The 15,439-nt window shown below is 48.0% G+C and overlaps 1 long non-coding RNA gene across 2 annotated transcripts; it reads left to right on the top strand.

The window, feature by feature from the left end:
- The first annotated feature begins 13,072 nt into the window (after window positions 1-13,072).
- On the top strand, window positions 13,073-14,630 carry LOC142135577 (uncharacterized). 2 transcript variants are annotated; one of them, XR_012687293.1, is made up of 3 exons: window positions 13,073-13,295; window positions 13,967-14,063; window positions 14,399-14,630. It is a non-coding gene; the product is annotated as an uncharacterized LOC142135577 (long non-coding RNA). The 2 variants fall into 2 exon arrangements; XR_012687292.1 differs by lacking the exon at window positions 13,073-13,295 and having other exon boundaries at window positions 13,753-14,063.
- Window positions 14,631-15,439: the final 809 nt, after the last annotated feature.

Genomic DNA, 15,439 nt, shown 5'->3' with positions numbered 1-15,439 from the left:
CTCTCTCCCTCTTCCCCTCTCGCTCTCTCTCTCCCTCTTCCTTTTCCCCTCTCGCGCTCTCTCTCTCTCCCTTCCTCTTCCCCCTCGCTTGCTCTCTCTCTCTCCCTTCCTCTCTCTCTCTCTCTCTCCCTTCCTCTTACCCTCTCGCTCGCTCGCTCTCTCCCTCATACCCCCTCTCGCGCTTGCTCTCTCTCTCCCTCATGACCCCTCTCGCACGCTCGCTCTCTCTCTCCCTCATACCCCCTCTCTCTCTCTCTCTCTCCCCCTCATACCCCCTCTCTCTCTCTCTCCCCCTCTCACGCTCTCTCTCTTATACCCCCTCTCGCGCGCGCGCGCGCTCTCTCTCTCTCTCATATCCCCTCTCGCGCGCGCTCTCTCTCTCATACCCCCTCTTGCGCGCTCTCTCTCATACCCCCTCTCGCGGGCTCTCCCTCTCTCTCATACCCCCTCTCGCGGGCTCTCCCTCTCTCTCATACCCCCTCTCGCGCGTTCTCCCTCATACACTCTCTCTCTCTCTCATACCCTTCTCTCTATCTCTCCCTCATACCCCCTCTCACGCTCTCTCTCTCCCTCATACCCTCTCTCTCTCCCTCATACCCTCTCTCTCACTCCCTCATACCTCTCTCTTTCTCTCTCCCTCATACCCCCTCTCGCGCTCTCTCTCCGTCATACCCCCTCTCGCTCGCTTGCTCTCTCTCCCTCATACCCCCTCTCTCTCTCTCTCCCTCATACACTCTCTCTCTCTCTCTCATACCCTCTCTCTCTATCTCTTCCTCATACCCCCTCTCGCGCTCTCTCTCTCCCTCATACCCTCTCTCTCTCTCCCTCCTACCCTCTCTCTCTCTCTCCCTCATACCCTCTCTCTTTCTCTCTCCCTCATACCCCCTCTCGCACTCTCTCTCTCCATCATACCCTCTCTCTCTCTCTCCCTCATACCCCCTCTTGCACTCTCTCTCATACCCCCTCTCGCGCGCTCTCTCTCTCTTTCATACCCTCTCTCTCTCTCTCTCATACCGCCTCTCACGCGCGCGCGCGCGCTCGCTCTCTCTCTCTCTCTCTCTCATACCCCCTCTCGCGCGCGCTCTCTCTCCCTCTTCCCCTCTCGCGCTCTCTCGCGCTCTCTCTCCCCCTTCCTTTTTCCCTCTCGCGCTCTCTCTCTCTCTCCCTTCCTCTTCCCCCTCGCTTGCTCTCTCTCTCCCTTCCTCTTCCCCTCTCGCTCGCACGCTCTCTCCCTCATACCCCCTCTCGCGCTTGCTCTCTCTCTCCGTCATACCCCCTCTCGCGCTCTCTCTCTCCCTCATACCCTCTCTCTCTCTCCCTCATACCCTCTCTCTCTCTCTCCCTCATACCCTCTCTCTTTCTCTCTCCCTCATACCCCTTCTCGCGCTCTCTCTCTCCATCATACCCTCTCTCTCTCTCCCTCATACCCCTCTCGCGCTCTCTCTCTCATACCCCCTCTCGCGCGCGCTCTCTCTCTCTGACCCCCTCTCGCGCGCTCTCTCTCTCTCTGACCCCCTCTCGCGCGCTCTCTCTCTCTCTCTCTCATACCCCCTCTCGCTCTCTCTCTCATACCCCCTCTCGCACGCTCTCACTCTCTCTCATACCCCCTCTCGCGCGCTCTCTCTCTCATACCCCCCTTCGCGCGCTCTCTCTCTCATACCCCCTCTCGCTCTTTCTCCCTCATACCCCCTCTCGCGCTCTATCCCTCATACCCCCTCTCGCGCTTGCTTACTTTCCCTCATACCCCCCTTCTCTCTCTCTCATACCCCCTCTCGCGCGCGCTCTCTCTCTCCCTCTTCCCCTCTCGCTCTCTCTCTCCCTCTTCCTTTTCCCCTCTCGCGCTCTCTCTCTCTCCCTTCCTCTTCCCCCTCGCTTGCTCTCTCTCTCCCTTCCTCTCTCTCTCTCTCTCTCCCTTCCTCTTACCCTCTCGCTCGCTCGCTCTCTCCCTCATACCCCCTCTCGCGCTTGCTCTCTCTCTCCCTCATGACCCCTCTCGCACGCTCGCTCTCTCCCTCATACCCCCTCTCTCTCTCTCTCTCTCTCCCCTCATACCCCCCTCTCTCTCTCTCTCTCTCCCCCTCTCACGCTCTCTCTCTTATACCCCCTCTCGCGCGCGCGCGCTCTCTCTCTCTCATATCCCCTCTCGCGCGCTCTCTTTCTCTCATACCCCCTCTTGCGCGCTCTCTCTCTCATACCCCCTCTCGCGGGCTCTCCCTCTCTCTCATACCCCCTCTCGCGGGCTCTCCCTCTCTCTCATACCCCCTCTCGCGCGTTCTCCCTCATACACTCTCTCTCTCTCTCTCTCATACCCTTCTCTCTATCTCTCCCTCATACCCCCTCTCACGCTCTCTCTCTCCCTCATACCCTCTCTCTCTCCCTCATACCCTCTCTCTCACTCCCTCATACCCTCTCTCTCTCCCTCATACCCCCTCTCGCGCTCTCTCTCCGTCATACCCCCTCTCGCTCGCTTGCTCTCTCTCCCTCATACCCCCTCTCTCTCTCTCTCCCTCATACACTCTCTCTCTCTCATACCCTCTCTCTCTATCTCTTCCTCATATCCCCTCTCGCGCTCTCTCTCTCCCTCATACCCTCTCTCTCTCTCCCTCCTACCCTCTCTCTCTCTCTCCCTCATACCCTCTCTCTTTCTCTCTCCCTCATACCCCCTCTCGCACTCTCTCTCTCCATCATACCCTCTCTCTCTCTCTCCCTCATACCCCCTCTTGCACTCTCTCTCATACCCCCTCTCGCGCGCTCTCTCTCTCTCTCTCTTTCATACCCTCTCTCGCGCTCTCTCTCTCTCTCTCATACCGCCTCTCACGCGCTCTCGCTCTCTCTCTCTCTCTCTCTCTCTCTCTCTCTCTCATACCCCCTCTCGCGCGCTCTCTCTCTCTCTCCCTCTTCCCCTCTCGCGCTCTCTCGCGCTCTCTCTCTCCCCCTTCCTTTTTCCCTCTCGCGCTCTCTCTCTCTCCCTTCCTCTTCCCCCTCGCTTGCTCTCTCTCTCCCTTCCTCTTCCCCTCTCGCTCGCTCTCTATCTCCCTTTGTCTTCCCCTCTCGCTCGCTCTCTATCTCCCTTCCTCTTCCCCTCTCGCTCGCTCTCTATCTCTCTCCCTTCCTCTTCCCCTCTCGCTCGCACGCTCTCTCCCTCATACCCCCTCTCGCGCTTGCTCTCTCTCTCCGTCATACCCCCTCTCGCGCTCTCTCTCTCCCTCATACCCTCTCTCTCTCTCCCTCATACCCTCTCTCTCTCTCTCCTCATACCCTCTCTCTTTCTCTCTCCCTCATACCCCTTCTCGCGCTCTCTCTCTCCATCATACCCTCTCTCTCTCTCCCTCATACCCCTCTCGCGCTCTCTCTCTAATACCCCCTCTCGCGCGCGCTCTCTCTCTCTCTCTCTGACCCCCTCTCGCGCGCTCTCTCTCTCATACCCCCTCTCGCTCTCTCTCTCTCTCTCATACCCCCCTCTCGCTCTCTCTCTCATACCCCCTCTCGCACGCTCTCACTCTCTCTCATACCCCCTCTCGCGCGCTCTCTCTCTCATACCCCCCTTCGCGCGCTCTCTCTCTCATACCCCCTCTCGCTCTCTCTCTCTCATACCCCCTCTCGCGCTCTCTCTCTCTCTCTCTCTCTCTCTCTCATACCCCCTCTTGCGCGCTCTCTCTCTCTTCCCCTCTCGCGCTCCTCTCGCGCTCTCTCTCTCTCCCCTTCTTTTCCCCCTTGCTTGCTCTCTCTCTCTCCCTTCCTCTTCCCCTCTCGCTCACTCTCTCTCTCTCTCTCACTTCCTCTTCCCCTCTCGCTCGCTCGCTCTCTCCCTCATACCCCCTCTCGCGCTTGCTCTCTCTCTCCGTCATACCCCCTCTCGCGCTCTCTCTCTCCCTCATACCCTCTCTCTCTCTCCCTCATACCCCCTCTCGCACTCTCTCTCTCCATCATACCCTCTCTCTCTCTCTCCCTCATACCCACTCTCGCGCTCTCTCTCTCATACCCCCTCTCGCGCACTCTCTCTCTCATACCCCCTCTCGCGCACTCTCTCTCTCTCTCTCTCATACCGCCTCTCGCGCGCTCTCTCTCATACCCCCAATCGCTCTCTCTCTCATACCCCCTCTCGTGCGCTCTCTCTCTCATACCTCCTCTCGCGCTCTCTCTCTCTCTCTCTCTCTTCCCCTCCCGCGCTCTCTCGAGCTCTCTCTCTCTCTCTCCCTTCCTTTTCCCCTCTCGAGCTCTCTCTCTCTCTCTCCCTTCCTCTTCCCCTCTCGAGCTCTCTCTCTCTCCCTTCCTCTTCCCCCCTCTCTCTCTTTCCCTTCCTCTTCCCCTCTCTCACTCTCTCTCTCTCCCTTCCTCTTCCCCTCTCTCACTCTCTCTCCCTTCCTCTTCCCCTCTCCTCTCTTTCTCTCTCTCTCTCTCCCTTCCTCTTCCCCTATCGCCCGCTCTCTCTCTCTCTCTCTTCCTTACTCTTCCCCTCTCGCGCGCGCTCTCTCTCTCCCTTTCTCTTCCCCTCTTGCGCTCTCTCTCTCTCCCTTCCTCTTCCCCTTTCGCGCTCTCTCTCGTTCTCCTTCCTCCCCTCTCTCTCTCTCTCTCTCTCTCTCTCCCTTCCTCCTCCCCTCTCTCGCTCACTCTCGCTCTTTCTATCCCTTCCTCCTCCCCTCTCTCGCTCTCTATCTCTCTCTCTCTCTCTTTCCCTTCCTCCTCCCCTCTCTTGCTCTCTCTCTCTCTTTCTCTTCCTCCTCCCCTCTCTCGGTCTCTCTCTCCCTTCCTTCTCCCCTCTCTCGCTCTCTCTCTCCCTTCCTCTTCCCCTCTCTCACTCTCTCTCTCTCTCTCCTTCCTCATCCCCTCTCTCACTCTCTCTCTCTCTCTCTCCTTCCTCTTCCCCTCTCTCGCTCTCTCTCTCCCTTCCTCTTCCCCTCTCTCGCTCTCTCTCTTTCTATCTCTCTCTCTCTCTCCCTTCCTCTTCCCCTATCGCCCGCTCTCTCTCTCTCTCCCTTCCTCTTCCCCTCTCTCGCTCTCTCTCTTTCTCTCTCTCTCTCTCCCTTCCTCTTCCCCTCTCGCGCGCGCTCTCTCTCTCTCCCTTCCTCTTCCCCTCTTGCGCGCGCTCTCTCTCTCTCTCTCTCTCTCTCTCTCTCCCTTCCTCCTTTCCTCTCGCTCTCTCTCTCTCTCCCTTCCTATTCCCTTCTCGAGCGCTCTCTCTCTCTCTCCCTTCATCTTCCCCTCTTGCTCGCTCTCTCTCTCTCCCTTCCTCTTTCCCTCTGTTACGATTTTGATGCCTTAGTCAGTATTAGCACAGGCTTACCTAGGGCGCGGAGTCTAACGGCCTTCCGGTCTTCACCAAGAACCACCGCAAGGTAGTGTGGGCTTAGCTGCCGAAGAACCGCAGGTCGCGGCCCCCAGATTAGCCTACTGACGTAAGGGAGAAAGTTCTAAGTGATGGCAGGCAGACAAGAAAATAGACAATGCGGTCCAAGTACAAGCACTAACCGTAGATTAGCCGTTAATTCCAGGCGTAGTAGGTCTGGAACAGTAACCGGTAGATGCACGGAGGCAATGGGTGCGTGGCAGGATCCAGAGAATAGTTGGTAACACAGCCGAGTCGGTACACAGAAGATAGTCCAGTTGCGTAGTGCCAGGGATAAGCCAAAGAATAGTCAGGTCACAGCCAGATAGGTACACAGGAGTAGGAGGAATAGAGGGGTTAACAGGGAGCAGGTTCACAGGAGTCAGGACACAGGAACTGTAGCCAGGAACAGGAAACACATTGCTCTGACACAGGCAGCGTGTCAGAGCAGGGAAGATATAGGAGTTTAAATTCCCCGCCGAGGAGTCACATGATCAGCAGCAGAGAGAACCCGGAAGTGCGGCAGCGCTAACAGAAGAAGCGCTGAAGAGATGGACACCGCTGTCAGCTCCCGCTGACAGCGCAGCGGAACGGGAACAAGGTAAGTTCCTAACAGTACCCCCCCCTTCAGGGGTGGCCTCCGGACAACCTATAAGGCTTTAGAGGGAACTTGGTATGGAATTTCTTCAACAAACTCGGAGCATGAAGGTCTCGTGCAGGAATCCAAGAACGCTCTTCAGGACCGTAACCTTTCCAGTCAACCAGGAACTGCAAGGAACCTCTGGAAATCCGAGAATCTAGAATCTCCTTCACCTCAAATTCCTGATCTGGTGCAGAAATAGCAGCAGGAGGTCTTCTTGAAGAGAAGAATTTGTTAACAACAAGTGGTTGAGAAGGGAAATGTGGAAGACATTGGGAATCCTCAAGGTAGGGGGTAATTTTAATCTAAAGGCCACCGGATTAATGGCCTCAATGATCTTGAAGGGACCGATAAATCGGGGAGCGAATTTCCTAGAAGGAACCAACAAGCGAAGATTCTTTGTAGACAACCACACTTTGTCACCAGGAGTAAGTAGTGGAGACGGTCTTCTTCTTTTGTCAAATGCTTTTTTACTGATGGCAGAGGTGTTAAGTAATTTGCGTTTGATAAGATCCCACCTAGACGAGAAGTCCGATAGAAGGGAATCCACTGCAGGAACCCCAGAAGCGGTTAACTCTTTGAAGGGTGGAACTTTAGGATGAAATCCCTGAAGAGCAAAAAAGGGAGACATGGAGGTAGAGTCGTGTGAATTATTATTGTGGGCGAATTCTGCCCAAGGTAATAAATCAACCCAATCATCATGTTTAGCTGAAATGAAACATCTGAGGAATTTCTCCAATTCTTGTTCCGTGAGACCATTACTTTGCGGATGATATGCAGAAGAGAAATTTAACTTAATTCCACAAAGACGAGAAAAGGCCCTCCAAAATCTTGCCACGAACTGAGTTCCTCGATCAGAAACGATAATATCTGGACAGCCATGTAGGCGGAAAATTTCTTTAATGAAGAGTTGAGCCAGAATAGGAGCAGAAGGGAGACATTTTAATGCCACAAAAATGAGCGGCTCGGGAAAGGCGATCGGTGACCACCCACACTACTGAGAACCCTCTGGAGGGAGGGTAAATCTGTGATAAAATCCATGGAGAGATGACTCCAAGGTCGATCCGGAATTGGCAGAGGCTGCAGCAGACCGTATGGAGCTTGACGAGGAACTTTATTCTGAACGCAAGTGGAAACACGCCGTCACAAACTGTCGAACGTCCGAACGGATAGCCGGCCACCAATAACTACGGGAGATAAATTCCAAGGTCTTCTTTATACCGGCATGACCAGAAAAACGGGAGGCATGAGCCCATTTAAGGAGTTTAGTTTGGAGATGTGGAGGAATCAAAAGTCTTCCCGTGAGGAATGATCACCCGAGTAGGAGTAGTAGCCAAAATACATTCTGGATCTAGAATAGACCTAACACTCTCTTCTTCGGTATCCATAGAATCAAAGGAACGAGAGAGAGCATCAGCCTTCTTGTTCTTGGACCCTGGTCTGAAGGTAATGATCATATTGAATCGTGAAAAAAATAAAGACCATCCTGGCCTGACGGGGATTGAGGCAGGATGCAGTTTGTAGATAAAGCAGGTTCTTGTGATCCGTAAAAATAGTAACAGGAAATCTGGCTCCCTCCAAATGATGTCTCCAGGCCTCCAAGGCCAATTTGATAGCAAGTAGTTCTCTGTCTCCAATGCCGTAGTTTTTTTCGGTGGATGAGAATTTACGAGAAAAGAAGCCACAGGGAGAAAACTTTCCAGTAGAATTCTTTTGAGAGAAAATAGCTCCTACTCCAGTGGAGGATGCGTCAACTTCGAGAAAAAAGGGGAAGGAAGAATCTGGCTGTTGAAGAATAGGTGCCGATATGAAGGCTTCTTTAAGATACTTGAAGGCCTCTACCGCCTCTGGTGGCCAGGTCTTAGCGTTGGCAGATTTCTTGGTCAGGGAAGTGATGGGTGCAATAACAGACGAAAACCCTTTGATAAAGTGGCGGTAATAATTAGAGAACCCAATAAAACGCTGGATGGCCTTAAGTCCAACCGGTTGGGGCCAATCAGAAATCGCCTTTAATTTCTCAGGGTCCATACGTAATCCGGAGCCAGAAACCACATGACCAAGAAAAGGAAGATGCGTTTTTTTCAAAGTACACACTTGTCCACATTACAGTACAGATGATGCGACCGAAGGCATTGAAGAATCAAGGAGACATGATGGCGATGAGTAATAATATCAGGTGAAAAAATAAGAATATCGTCTAGGTAGATGACAACAAATTGATACAGGAAATCCTGAAAAACTTCGTTAATGAAATTTTGAAAAACCGCAGGAGCGTTACAAAGTCCAAATGGCATGACAAGAAACTCAAAATGCCCATCGTGCGTATTGAACGCCGTCTTCCATTCATCCCCTTGTTTAATACGGATAAGGTTGTAGGCCCCTTTCAAATCCAGTTTAGAAAAAATTGAAGCTCCCTTGATCCTATCAAAGAGTTCAGAGATTAATGGTAAGGGGTACCTATTCTTTTTCGTTATGGCGTTGAGGCCACGGTAGTCTATGCAAGGACGCAATCCGCCGTCCTTCTTTTTTTACGAAAAAGAAACCTGCTCCTGCTGGTGACGAGGATTTCCGGATAAAACCCCTGTTTAAATTCTCCTTAATATATAGGGACATGGCCTCTGATTCGGGTAGAGATAATGGAAATACCCGTCCTCTAGGTGGTATCTTATCCGGCAATAATTCAATGGAGCAATCCCAAGGTCTATGAGGGGGTAACTTGGAAGCCTCCTTTTCACAAAAGACATCAGAAAACGAATGATATTGAGGAGGAATACCAGAGGGTGTTGGAAGACAGCCCCATAGTGGGTCTATGAATCCTGGGAAGACATCGGGAATGACACTCTGAACCCCATGCAAGAACTTCCGGTTTCTGCCAATCTAAAGTGGGGGAGTGAAGTCTGAGCCAAGGTAGGCCTAAGATCAACGGGTTGATAGCCTTTGGAATGACTAAGAAGGAGATTTCCTCAGTGTGCAAGGCTCCAATGCGTAGGAGACATGTTGACAGTTCTGTTCTTAATGGATCCTCCAATGATACGACTGCCATCTATAGCTGTAATGGCAATAGGTGGATCTAAGGGTTGCCTAGGCTATGATAAACCGCTCTACAATGTCAGCTCGTAAAAAGTTCCCCCGCTGCACCGGAGTCAATAAGCGCTGGAAGAGACAATTGTTTATCAGTATATTGCAGAATAACTTGGATAGAAAAACTAGAATCCATAGGAGAGAGAATGTTCATACCTAACTTAGTCTCTCCGGGCCCGATTCATCAAAATTCGCAAACGCATACGCATCTGCTAAATGGCTCTGCGCATTGCGCGATAACGACGCTTAAGCAGCGCAAAACACTACATACGCTACTCAAGCACGGCAGATACAGCTCTCAAAAGGCGACTCAATCTCAAACTCCAACGCAAATAGATTTGAGATGACTGCTGACCCACTTGAGAACATATGGGTGGGAATGGGCGGGGAGTAGGCGCGGACTGGGCGGAGATGAGATAGTACTTGAGTAAAGTAGGCGTTATGCTTTTTCACTTGAGAATAGTAGGCGTTCCCTCTGCCCAGATGAGTGAAACTGACGTCACTCCTGTCTCAAATCTTTCACAAAAGTTAAGGAAGGCCAGGGTCATGTTTAACTCCAATACAGCTAGCTAAAACCACTATTAAACGCCTTTAGGAGCATCTTTTGCGTTTAAAATGCAAAACGAAATATGCACAACATACATACATATCAATACAGACTGCTTGTGGCAATTTTTTTTTTTTTTTACATTTTTTTTTTTATTGAGCTTTTACATATCTTACAAATGTTCCATTAGTATGTTTGTGTAAATTAAGCTTTTTTTGCTTTACATACCCCTTTCTAATCAATGCAATTCGCAAGTGCAACATGTTTGATGTTATTTTGGCCCTTTGGCCTCAATCCGGAACTGCCGGAATGCCGGAATTAGTTAGCTGGAAATAGCGCCCTCTGCTGCTTACTGCCTCTTCAGTAAAGAGGACTGCCTTTTATAGGCCTGTACACTGCTAGCCACATATCTTCTCAGCATTATGGGGAGAATCCAGGTCACAGTGCATTCCGGCTGCCGGAATGGTTGCCTCAGTGCATTCCACATTCATTCCACTGCCGGAATGGTTGCCTCAGTGCATTCCACATTCATTCCACTGCCGGAATGGTTGCCTCAGTGCATTCCACATTCATTCCGGCTGCCGGAATGGTTGCCTCAGTGCATTCCACATTCATTCCGGCTGCCGGAATGGTTGCCTCAGTGCATTCCACATTCATTCCACTGCCGGAATGGTTGCCTCAGTGCATTCCACATTCATTCCGGCTGCCGGAATGGTTGCCTCAGTGCATTCCACATTCATTCCGGCTGCCGGAATGGTTGCCTCAGTGCATTCCACATTCATTCCACTGCCGGAATGGTTGCCTCAGTGCATTCCACATTCATTCCGGCTGCCGGAATGGTTGCCTCAGTGCATTCCACATTCATTCCACTGCCAGAATGGTTGCCTCAGTGCATTCCACATTCATTCCACTGCCAGAATGGTTGCCTCAGTGCATTCCACATGCATTCCGGCTGCCGGAATGGTTGCCTCAGTGCATTCCACATTCATTCCACTGCCGGAATGGTTGCCTCAGTGCATTCCACATTCATTCCACTGCCGGAATGGTTGCCTCAGTGCATTCCACATTCATTCCGGCTGCCGGAATGGTTGCCTCAGTGCATTCCACATTCATTCCACTGCCGGAATGGTTGCCTCAGTGCATTCCACATTCATTCCACTGCCGGAATGGTTGCCTCAGTGCATTCCACATTCATTCCGGCTGCCGGAATGGTTGCCTCAGTGCATTCCACATTCATTCCGGCTGCCGGAATGGTTGCCTCAGTGCATTCCACATTCATTCCACTGCCGGAATGGTTGCCTCAGTGCATTCCACATTCATTCCGGCTGCCGGAATGGTTGCCTCAGTGCATTCCACATTCATTCCACTGCCAGAATGGTTGCCTCAGTGCATTCCACATTCATTCCACTGCCAGAATGGTTGCCTCAGTGCATTCCACATTCATTCCGGCTGCCGGAATGGTTGCCTCAGTGCATTCCACATTCATTCCGGCTGCCGGAATGGTTGCCTCAGTGCATTCCACATTCATTCCACTGCCGGAATGGTTGCCTCAGTGCATTCCACATTCATTCCACTGCCGGAATGGTTGCCTCAGTGCATTCCACATTCATTCCACTGCCGGAATGGTTGCCTCAGTGCATTTCACATTCATTCCGGCTGCCGGAATTGTTGTGCACACTGCATGGGTAATTATTTCATTTTATGTAAAATGTCTCCCAAACAATAGACTTTGTCATAAATATTTATGATAAATCTCCAACCATTCTGAACAATTACCAATATCATTAGTCTCAATATGTTACATGCCTGATTTGACAGTTGGTGATGGTGCGTTTGCAAGAACAAATAATATTAATAGACATATAATAACTCGAAAATATATTTTAGGGTTTTACACACATGATTTATGCAAATTTAAAACAAGTGTACTATTACCACAGGGACACTTTTAACAGCAACACAAATTGTCTAAGGATATTAATGATCCCTAAGAGCCGAGGGCTGGTGAGGACTCGAACCCACGTAGCAAGCTGGCAAGGTGGATTGCCTAACTGCTACACCACTGTACAAGTGGTGATGTCAAGGGAATAGAATACAAATTAAAGATGACCAGCAACTTCTAGCATAAGTTGTTTCCCTTAAAACATGGGGAAAAATGCCAATACTTGGAAATATTTTACCCAGAAAGATTTGGTGCATGCAGAGTCACAATTTATGCATATCGAAATATATCCATGTTGATAAATACAAATCAAAAATAGAACATTTATTGCTCCCATTTCTACAATTTGATTTGGTGGAGCACTTAGCTTTTTCCAATGTTGCCAGTACAGAATTCACATGTCTTTGAAATCCAAAGTCTTTGCCAACAACTGCTTTGCTGTGTTGTAGCTGATAACACTGTTGAACATTACATATAGCCACCTTACACACCAAAACATATACTAAGTCACAGAGTGGAATAAATACCCTCAAACTTGTAAATATACCAAGGTTAGCCACATACACGCATCATTCAGGGTTCAAACTCATTACCTTGTTGTTGCAAGCTCATTTCTTTATTCACTGAGTTATACTTCACATTGAAACACCAACACCAAACTGCACATTAACTAGTTAGCACAGCTGAATGACTGTCTTAGACCTGATAAATTGGCCATGTTGCAATTAATATGAACAGCATGATGGATAACGTGGTATTAAAATATTAACCCTAGATAAACACACACATTAATAAAAACACTGTTTTACTAAAGCAGCAGGAGCTGCAAAAACGTCACCAAACAAACGCGAATTAAGCGCGTTTGCGAATCTTACGCTAAATACAAGCAGTTGCATATAGTTTTTTACTTTTAGGAGTATGCTTAATAATGTGTTTTATTAACTCACTTGGTGCTTAGGGTTGACCTGGGGCCTTGAACTTCTGCACTTAGTATTGGGGGGTGAAATACATAACCACTACACTATCGTGGCACATCTAAATGTAGCAAATGCAAATGAATAATACCTCATAGAATTGTACTTAAAACTATTTTACCCATACTATTGCCACAACACTAACAGCTTAGCTCATTAATGACATCTGTAATAATCGTTATAATCTCTACTTACCTACAGAAAATAAACGTTGCTCACATGTCAGGTCACTTTTACACAAAACCACACTTGGCTAATTAGAACGCACCTGCGTGCTCCTAATGACGTGTCCGGCATACTCTCCAGCCTACTCACCTGCATTTAATTCACTAATTACAGTGTTACTTAAAAAGACCTTGCTTGGCCTTCTGTGTTGTTAGGAGATTCACAATTCTGGGTAAGTAGCCCTTAATGGTGAAATGTTTCATAATCGCTGCAGTTTATTGCTGTACCTTGCTCAACACTCATGTTTATTTGTAGGAAAAGATATTGGTGAGATACAGATAGAAAATTATGCTGAAAGGTCATAATGGTTAAGAATTTTATGTTGGTTAGTGGAAAAGTCTTTAATTAGCTGCAGAGTTTGAATATTGAGGCAACTGTGTAGACTTGGGATGTGTCTCTGCATAGATACCTCTCGACTGTAGTGACACACATAAAGACTATCCATCTATATTGATTTATTTTGTACCTGTTTACCCTCCCCTCCACAGATCTTGGTCCTGGATTGTGTTTTTTGGGTGTCTAGTGATTGCTTATTGACATTCCACATTTGTCTGTGTGTGGTAAGTAGAAACCAGATATTATTTTATTACATACCCCTTGTTAAAATACTTTGCATTAAGAATGTCCATACTGTTTTTTGTTTTTTTTCTCTTTTCTTTTTCTAATACCTTTTATTTGAAGTGTGGTTTTTCAGACCCTACCTTAAAAACACATTAACATTCTGTGCTTGAGTCATTAAGGAGAGCAAAGGATAAAAAATAAGTAAATGTTCTAGTGGACAAAGCATGTTACAATGTAAGGGGTCAATGTTGTATTTATTTATTTATTTTTTTGGAACAAAACATAAATATCTTCACATTTAAAAGATCAGTGGTCAAATCATGTGCAAGCTTAGTCAACGGTTGATTATCTAAGGTATGGTTATTCAAAATGGGAATATGAATAGACATGGTCTGGTGTGTTACTGAAATGGTTTATATGTGTAATAATAGGGGGAAAACCATGGCTGCCTGTATTTTACCTTTACAATGTGTGTAGAAAGTATAGCTTCATGCCTCCAAGTTTAGCCTTAATGTCTTTAGCTAAATGCACGTTAATGGGGTAGTTTAAATCAACAGCCTAATGTGGCAACATAATTGATGTTTGGTTTTTCTACAGTTTATTGATCAGCACATATAGTGTTGAGAAGTGCACATTATTGACACTTTATTTGTTTTTCTTATATCTACAGCCTTTAGATTACACTTGGCCTGCAGTGCTGGCTTTTCTGCCATTGCACTTCCTTTTGGAGTTGGTGGATGTTGCCATGGTGAAGGGTGTTTTCAAATGTAAGTAGTATAGTGCTATCTGCACTAAAATGTGATTGGCCAGTGAGTGTGCTCCATACAATAATGTCGTTGTTACTAAGCCTGCAATGTGTGGTTGCACAAACAAAACATATGGGCAGATGCTAGCTATGTAACATATGGGTTTGGTGTTTCAAATTAAGTCAAATAGTGCATTCAGAATCCTAGGTATAGTCCAAACACACAAGCCATTATTATACACTATAATATTACTGGTTTTTTTACACATGCCAATACATTGCTCAATCTCTTGATATCAAAATGCAAGTTGTCTGACCTAATATTGCCATATTAATTTGTTGCCTTTCGTTCAACAGGGTGTGTTGGCGTGGATTTTGGATTTGTGCAATTCGTGTCTCACTACATGTTGTTGAATTTCTCCAGAGCTCCAAGCCTGCTTATGTCTCTCTTCAGTCTGGCCAGATTGTCATCTCTTAATCCAAGGAATTTTTACACACACAGACCATTACCTTGTTTGCTTTGTTTTTGTCAGCACATTTGAATTCATATATGTAATAAATCTAGCCTATGCTGCAAATGTGTCAGCAATCAGTTGTCATGCCATTTTGTACCATTACTACAGTGCACTGATTAATATTTTAATACCCATAAATCCATGTGTAGTGCTTTCAAAACTATTGTGGAACAGGTTTTATTTTAAATGAATATATGAAATCTAGGTGTGGTTATTTTCTCCTTTGCCACAGATACACCATAGCTTACAAACACGCTCAATGGGGTAAATGTATAGTTTTAGAAAATGTCTATAGTGTGGAGGTTTGTATGTGTGTTTGGTGCTTAGTAGTAAATTGTTTGGACACTTTCAGCTTTTAGAGCGAACATGTGCTGTGCGTAGGAATATAGGCATCACATTACAGGTAAATCTATATAAAGAAAGCAAAAATGTTAGCAGTGTCAGGTCACACACTACCAACTTTTGGCCCTTGGCCAAATGGGATAACAATATTTTTCGCTTGTGCTAGTGGCACTTTGTTTCAAAGTGTTCCAACACCCACATGCCAGACACAAACCCCACACTAACAATTATGGGGAATGCATTAGGGCACTAAGCTAGTGGAGTCTTGCTACAAGGCCATAATACCATCACCTAGGGCCTGAATCATTAGTAATCTTCTCTTGTGCAAAAGGTAAGATGCTTATTGTTATGAAGAAACGGGGAGATAAGAGTGAAGCAAAGATGGATTTTCATCCTAGCGTAAGAAATTCGTCACTTATGCAGTGGCTTTTGCTTCTTATCTCCCTTTTCTGAGCATGAACAGAGTGGATTAGCTTAAGATAAGCAAAAAATGACATAAGATCCTTAATGAATCAGGCCCCTAGTTTGCTAATTGGTCAAG

Source organism: Mixophyes fleayi, unplaced genomic scaffold (assembly GCF_038048845.1).
Source record: "Mixophyes fleayi isolate aMixFle1 unplaced genomic scaffold, aMixFle1.hap1 Scaffold_784, whole genome shotgun sequence".
NCBI lineage: Eukaryota > Metazoa > Chordata > Amphibia > Anura > Limnodynastidae > Mixophyes > Mixophyes fleayi.
Note: the sequence above shows the minus strand (reverse complement) of the source record. Positions and strands in the feature narration are given on the sequence as shown.